Here is a 7082-nt window from a genome sequence, read left to right as displayed (position 1 = left end):
ATTATGCCTCACATAGAATGTGGAGATTGCTCTTAAGTGAGTCTCAAATATAACGATAATTACAAATATGGTAATAATTACAAGTATAATAATAATTACAAATCTACTAAATGCAAATATAATTGCAACAAGAAACAGGCTACAGAGCTGCTGATTAGGGAGCTGAACCCTGCAAACATAAATAGCCAAGGGGAGTGATTGGAGAAAAGGCACAAGCAGATGTCCATGGACAATGAAAAGGAGATGTTTTGGTTGAGAGCTCCATGGTGACATAGTGGCAGTGTCAGCTTTAATGGAAAAAGCCTATGGAATGTTCTCTACTGATAGTAAAAACAGAAAAAAGAGGAAAAAATCTTCCCTGTGAGGATGGGGAGGCCCTGGCACGGGTTGCCCAGAGAAGCTGTGGCTTCCCAGTCCCTGGAGGTGTCCAAGGCCAGGTTGGACGGGGCTTGGAACAGCCTGGGACACTGGAAAGTGTCCCTGGTGAGGGGTGAAATGAGATGATCTTTAAGGTCCCTTCCAGCCCAAACAATTCTGTGATTCAATGTAAAGAAAACACCAAAGCCCGTGCATTTACCTGTTTTGGGGTGTTTTATTTTGTTCACCTGAAGTCTCAGCCTATTTCTAACGAGATTTGTTCAGAAAGGGTCAGCCATTTGAATACCAAACCCTTGGAAAACGCACGGAGATCCTCCAGCCTGAGCTTCCCCGAGGAAGCTGGTGAAGAGAGTGGGTGGTTTTATGGTAATCACATGCAGCAGGACTCATCTGGAGAAGAGAATTTTGCAAGATGCCCGGTGGCCATGCAGACAATGAGGGAGTGTCTGCACTGACAATGGAAAGCACTTTCCCTAATGGGAAACATCCTCATCATTCATCCCATGCCCTGCGCTGTGTGGTGCTGGGGTGGTGAAATGCAGGGCGGATCCAAGCCCCCGATCCAAGTTTTCTAATTGCTGTTAATGTTTTCCTCCGTGGTGGGCACAGGAAACTTGTGTAATGAGCAGAAATGTGGAATTGTGCCCGAGGGCACCGAGGGAAGGGAAATTGGGGATGCCAGGCACTGCAGCTCCCCAGCCAGGGCTCTCTGAATGTTTGGCACAGGATCTGCCACAATCCTAAGGAATGCAATTAGGGTGAATCACGGAACAAGGAGGAATCAAGGATGAAAAGGGGATCTGGTTTCTCACGAAGAATTTAAAACTGAAACCATCCACTGCACCCCTTTCAGAGCTGGGGTGGTTTGACTACAGAATGTCTTGGGTTGGAAGGGACCTTAAAGATCACCTTGCTCCACCCCTCTGCAGGGACACCTTCCACCAGCCCAGGTTGCTCAGGGTTGGGGCATCCACACCATAATCCATTGCAATATAGTGAATTTCTGTTCTTTGCCCCAACACTGCACGGTGGCCATGCAAGAATTTCTTGGTTTTAATAATAATCATATCATAATCATCTTTGAAAGGCTCCTCACACATCACAGGCTGAGCACCCGTATGGTGCAACACCAAGTTCTCACCAGCAGCTTCTGTTCAAGGCAAATATGTTCTTGTCACCAACCAAGGGATGTTCTTAGTTTGGAATGTTGGAGTTTGGCTGGACAAGCAAGGCACTCTCAGTGAATATTCCCCTCTGACAGATTTGTCTGGGAACCCAAAGCCTGTTGGCAGCTATCAGGGTGCATTTACACTATCAGAAAAGTGTGGATCCAAGACCCATTTGCAGAGCAGACTCCAGTGGGGATGATAAACCCCCCTGTCTATGCTAAGAGGCCTGTACAGCTCAAATTTTGGAGCTCTACAGCCAAATCATGCCCAGTGAAATTGTATTTTAGCATGAAACCCAGCACTTACTCACTTGGCAGATGATCAGGACAGGAGCTGCCACTGCTGAGCACCTTCCTGAAGGAAGAGGAGGAAAAGGGCACAGGAATTTATAGTTATGGCAAAAACTAAAGCCAGACATCCTGCCCAAAGCTACCTGGGTTTTGTTGTGGCCCTGGGAAAACATAACTCAGCCAGAAGGACAGCCAGGAGACAAATCAAACAGGAAATGCTGTTGTCTTTCCCCAGAACTCACCTCTGCACTGGTGGGCAAATTCTGAGCAAGGAATTGTTTTGCCTCCATCACTTCGCATCCGTCTGATCCTGTGGAATAAATGCTGTTGTGCCCTTTTTTGGAATATGCATTAGTTGATTTTTAAGTGCCAGGCCAGCAGCCCCCAAGGGTGTACTAGAAAAAACCAACCAACCAATCTCTGGCAGCAAATCATTTATTCCACAAACATTGCTCCCCTTCCCAGCTCCTGAATCGGTTCTGGGCGGTTCACAAAATTCTTAGATTTATTTGTTATTTGGAATTGCTGATAAATTTCTTCCACGAATAATGAAATTGGGCCAGAGATTGTTCACTAACAGCCTTTTGTGAGCAGTTGTAATTCACTGTGCAAAGCCCATGTTGTGATTTGATGTGTTAGCTATGTTTGGTGATATTGTCTCCAACTGGATGAATTATATGGCTCACCAGGGAGCCTGGCAGGTATTGGGATTGTAAAAGTCTTGATTGGCCATTCCGAGGCAAAGTGGGGGAAATAATCTAAGTGTGAATGTTTGTTAGTGGCAGGGCTGATTCTCCATCCACTTACCCTGACATAATTGGGAGATTGCTTCTCTGATATCAGCAGAAAGGCTGACTGTAAAACAGGTAAAAGAGGCATTACAGGCAGTGTTCCTGAAATAATGGTCCCTGGGGGCTTCCCAGCTGGCAGCTGGCTGCAGGTAAGAATGACAGGAGGATGAGAACACTCTTTTAACCATTGTTTCCTATCATTGATATGGGATTTTTCCCGATGAAATTGGTGCACTTGTGAGTAACAAAACAGGTTCCTGAGGCTGCTGGAGCTGCTGTTTGTAGTGGTACAGCAGTAACTGAGCGTTTTGTTCCAATTGCAGAGTTAACTCCAGGTGAACAGGGAGAACAAACACTGGGTTAAAGGGTTCCCTGCCCTAAAATCCCTCCTCAAATCCACAGCTGGGCTTCTTTGTGCCCCCTCCCCTCCGCTATTTTCTGACTCTCCCCCAGCTTGTCATTCCCCATCCTCGTCCTCTCCAGAGCTGTGGCTCTGCCTGGGGACAGGAAGCAGAAATGACAGGGCTCAGCATCTTTCCTGCCCTGCACGAGGGCTCCAGAGGATCCAGGGGAAAGCTGAGCCCGCCACGGGTCCTGTTTTAAGGACAACACTTTTTAACCTCTTCAGTGCCATCAAAGCCAAGCTCCCCAAACTGGGAATGCAACAGCTCTGCCTGTCTCCTCCTGTTGCTCCAACAAAACCACTCTGAGGAGAGGGTGGTGGGAACATGGAATCTCCAAGCTATTCCCACAGCAGAGCCTGTGCATCCCTTCCTCCTCCTTTGTGTGTGCAGGAGGCGTTTCTTTTCCTGAAACAATTTGATTCAATTGACTTTTTAAACGGTGTTTATTTTATTTGTCACAAGGGTCTAGGGCAGCCCAAGGTGAGAGGACGATAAAACACAGCCCTGCTTTCCAAATCCAACAAACTCAATTCCCGTGCCGGGAATATCGAGCGCCGAGGCTCTGAGAGCAGGAACACACACACACAGACACAAAGCTCCATCACAGCTCCCCACGTGTCACCTGCTCCCCCCACGGTGTTCACATCACCAGGAACCTCCGCTGTGAACACACCAAAAGGTCTCCCATTCCCAGCTCTCTTCCCTAATTCCGGATTTTGGGAGAGGAGGCAACGCCGGGGCTCATCTGAATGCTGAGTGCTCTGCACCAGCCATGTTCCCTCCTCCAGTGCATCCCCCCTCTTCATGTTTATGATCCCTCCCTCTCCAATTCAGAGCTACAAAAGCATTTGCTGTATTTTTTTGTCTCAGGCAGCGATGTGAAATTTTTTAAAAAGCACCTTTACAAAGGAGAAAAAAAACCCAAGCGGACTTTCCCCAAAAAACGGTGCGGGGGAGGGAGATGCTGCTCTTAATTTGACAAATCTTTTCTGATTTTGGGGTGGGATTTTTTTTTTCTTTTTTCTTTTTTTTTTGTTTTGTTTCCCTCCCTTGCTAATGAAATTCCTAAAGATAAGATGGGTTGTTGTTGCCATGGAAACTTGGCGCTGGCAGAAGCTAAGACTGCAGATTTATTCATGCGCCTCGTTAGTCAAACTTGATGCAATAACACGGAATTAATATTTCGGTCTCATCGTCATCTTGCAGCTTTTGCCTCTGTGCAGAAGCTGGGAGCAGAAGGAAATGCTAAACTCTGCACAGCTGGGCTGAATCCCTCAGTCCTCTCTGGGCATCACACCAAGGGCAGCTCTGTTTTATGCACACCAAGTCCCTTTGCTGCTGCTGGCCATGGCAGGAGCAGCCTGAATGTGACTGCAGGAAATCTGGCCTGGTCTGCTGCCCAAATTCTCCAGTTTGGAACTGGCAGGGAACTGATTCTGCCACTCAGAGGTATCTCAATGGGCAAAGGGTCTTCACCCCCTGGTAACTCACCCTGGGTTTTTGTGTTCTCAGTAAAGTGCATTTTGCAACTCCTTGGGATGAGTAAGGATATCCAGTATTTATATTTATATTTATATTTATATTTATATTTATATTTATATTTATATTTATATTTATATTTATATTTATGTTGGATAAATAAGCATTGATCTCCTGGGGATGGCAGATTGAGGTGCTGTGCCCATGGCAACTCCAGCTCCATCCCACAGAGCAGAAGAGGGGGAGAAATTTAAGATCATTCCTTAAATCTGAGGGCAGGTTACTCCTGTCTGCATTTGCCCTCCTCGAGCTTTGCTTTTTGCTGATCACAAGAATCATAAGCCATGAAAACTGTGTCTCTGTATGGTTCCCCTTCAAAAGTGGCTCATGTCTGCTTCCACACAGCTCTAGCAAACCCCACAAATGTTTGTGACACCACAAACAGGGTTGTAGCTGTAAAAGGGGAAATGGGCAGCAGGAGAAAAGTCCTAAGGGGTTAGAAATAGGAAATCTCTTGGCCATGAAGTCTGGTGTTGGAGCTTAGGTGACTTATGGTTCCTGGGCACAAAGCCCAAAGGACACCCTGAGCCTTAAACCACTTTTTCATTGCCTCCCAGACATGGATGAACCAAACAGCACAAATCTGTGACCAGAACTGCTCTGCAGGGAGTGAGAAATCCTGAACCACTACAGCTCAATGCAGACTTGCTTGGCCAGCTCAGAGAGTTGAGCCTTTGGAGGCTGAAGGCTCCTCTGCTACTCACATCCCACAGCATAGAAGAGATCAGTGTTTTGAAAAGTTCTCCATTTTAAGCTAGATTATCTCAATTTTTTTTTTTTTTTAATTTTATGAAATGTGATTTTTTTTTGGTTCCTTCCTGGTGCCTTTGTGCACTTTAAAACACAACTCACCAGGCAGGTAAACAACACATGGATATGAAGAAGAAGGGAAGAGCAGAGTTTGCCCACTACTCTGATTCAACTCATGGTTTTCAACCAGGATAAAACCCAGCTAAAACCTACTCTTATCCCAAGTCCACCCCCCAAACACAGGTCTACTGTAGGTCTCTCAAAAATTCAGTGAGTTCTGGAGGGAACCAAGAGTGGTGAGGGTCATGCCAAGGAAATGCTGCTCCCTGTGTGTGCCTGGCTTTGCTTACACCCATTTGTTGCACCCAAATAGATGACTTTGCCCTTTTGCAAAAGGCAAACTGCAGCCAAAGTCTGCCTGATGGATCCCTGCTATAAGGATGGAAAAGGGCACGCTGAAGGCACTGGATGAACTGGCTTTGAATCATAAAAGGTGAAGGACATTAATGCTCCCTTGGGATTGGAACTCTGGAGGATTACACTGATAGAAGCAGACCTGTATTTTAATAAAAAATATACTTATTTCTGACACAGGATTAACAGTTTAAGCCCCTCACCAGCCTCTCCTTGTTATCATTCCTCTCAAGGAAGCCGTTTTTTCTCTCTGAGATGAGGGAGTGCTTTTTTTAAAGATGGAAGAGGTTTTTATTTTGGAGAACTCAAAGCAAGGAGGTGCTCCTACTTCCATCTCCCTCTTTAGAGATTGTCAGTGCCATCTGCAAGGGCTCAGTACCCACCACCCCTCTCCCAGAAGCCCTTCAGTACCAGATCCCCCTCCTACACAGCAATTGATATGGCAGAGAATTCAAATCTGAAATCAATAAACCTCGGAAAGCAAAGTCTGTTATTTATAATTGCTCAGCCCTCGAATTACTCAGGATACTTCAGGATTAGACAAAGTAGGTGAGATTTTCCGCTTCTCTATTTCACTGGAGTTCCTAGAGGTGCAAATCTGTGCAGCATCTGCCCTGTAATCATTAGTAAAATAAATTAGAATGCTTGAAGGAGCAGCCTGATTAGGAAGTGAAGTGATCACTAGCAACTATTGTCAGTGTTGTGTGCTTTGTTCCACTTACAAGGCTAATTACTGTAACAAAGTGGATCATTTAAAATGGAAATTCTGGATGGCTGTCAATGCAAATGTTCATGATTTTTTCCTGGATGCATCACAGACCGCATGTGGGGAAACAGAGGACAATGGAAATAATCAAAACACAACTAAATTGAAGAAACTATTCAATAGACTTTTGTTAGAGCTCGTTAAAAATGTGCATTTATCCTCATTCCTTTGGAGTGCTTTGTCTGAGGGCCCCTATCAGACTCCACCATCTCTGCAGCTCTTTGCAAAACGATGTCCACAAACGAGCCTGTTGCACTTTCTGACTTCAGCCCGAGGAAGCCAGTCCCCCTCCCAGAGGAATCTGTGACCTCCTGTTACTCCCAGTGCCAAGGACTGAGCAGAAATTCCCGTTCAGTCACGCCCTAAACTCGGAACACAGGGACACTCTCAAGCTCCTCAGGGCTGAACAGGGACTGGAGGAAACTCTGGGATTCACAGGTCCAAGAGTTGAACTCAAAGCCCTGGAATCACCATCTGAGGCTGGGTGAGATCCTGCTCCTCTTTTCATGGACTGAGCTCGGTGATGTGACAGCTGGGAACATCAGAAGTCTGCAGGATCCAGCCAAAGGTGGCTTTGTTTT

General features: G+C 46.0%; 1 long non-coding RNA gene across 1 annotated transcript; it reads left to right on the top strand.

The window, feature by feature from the left end:
• Positions 1-395: 395 nt before the first annotated feature.
• LOC108445155 lies at positions 396-5796 on the top strand. Its single transcript, XR_001859901.1, has 3 exons — positions 396-490; positions 1234-1241; positions 5783-5796. It is a non-coding gene; the product is annotated as an uncharacterized LOC108445155 (long non-coding RNA).
• Positions 5797-7082: the final 1286 nt, after the last annotated feature.

Source organism: Corvus brachyrhynchos, unplaced genomic scaffold, assembly GCF_000691975.1.
Source record: "Corvus brachyrhynchos isolate BGI_N302 unplaced genomic scaffold, ASM69197v1 scaffold21, whole genome shotgun sequence".
NCBI lineage: Eukaryota > Metazoa > Chordata > Aves > Passeriformes > Corvidae > Corvus > Corvus brachyrhynchos.
This window is presented reverse-complemented; position numbering and strand designations above follow the sequence as displayed.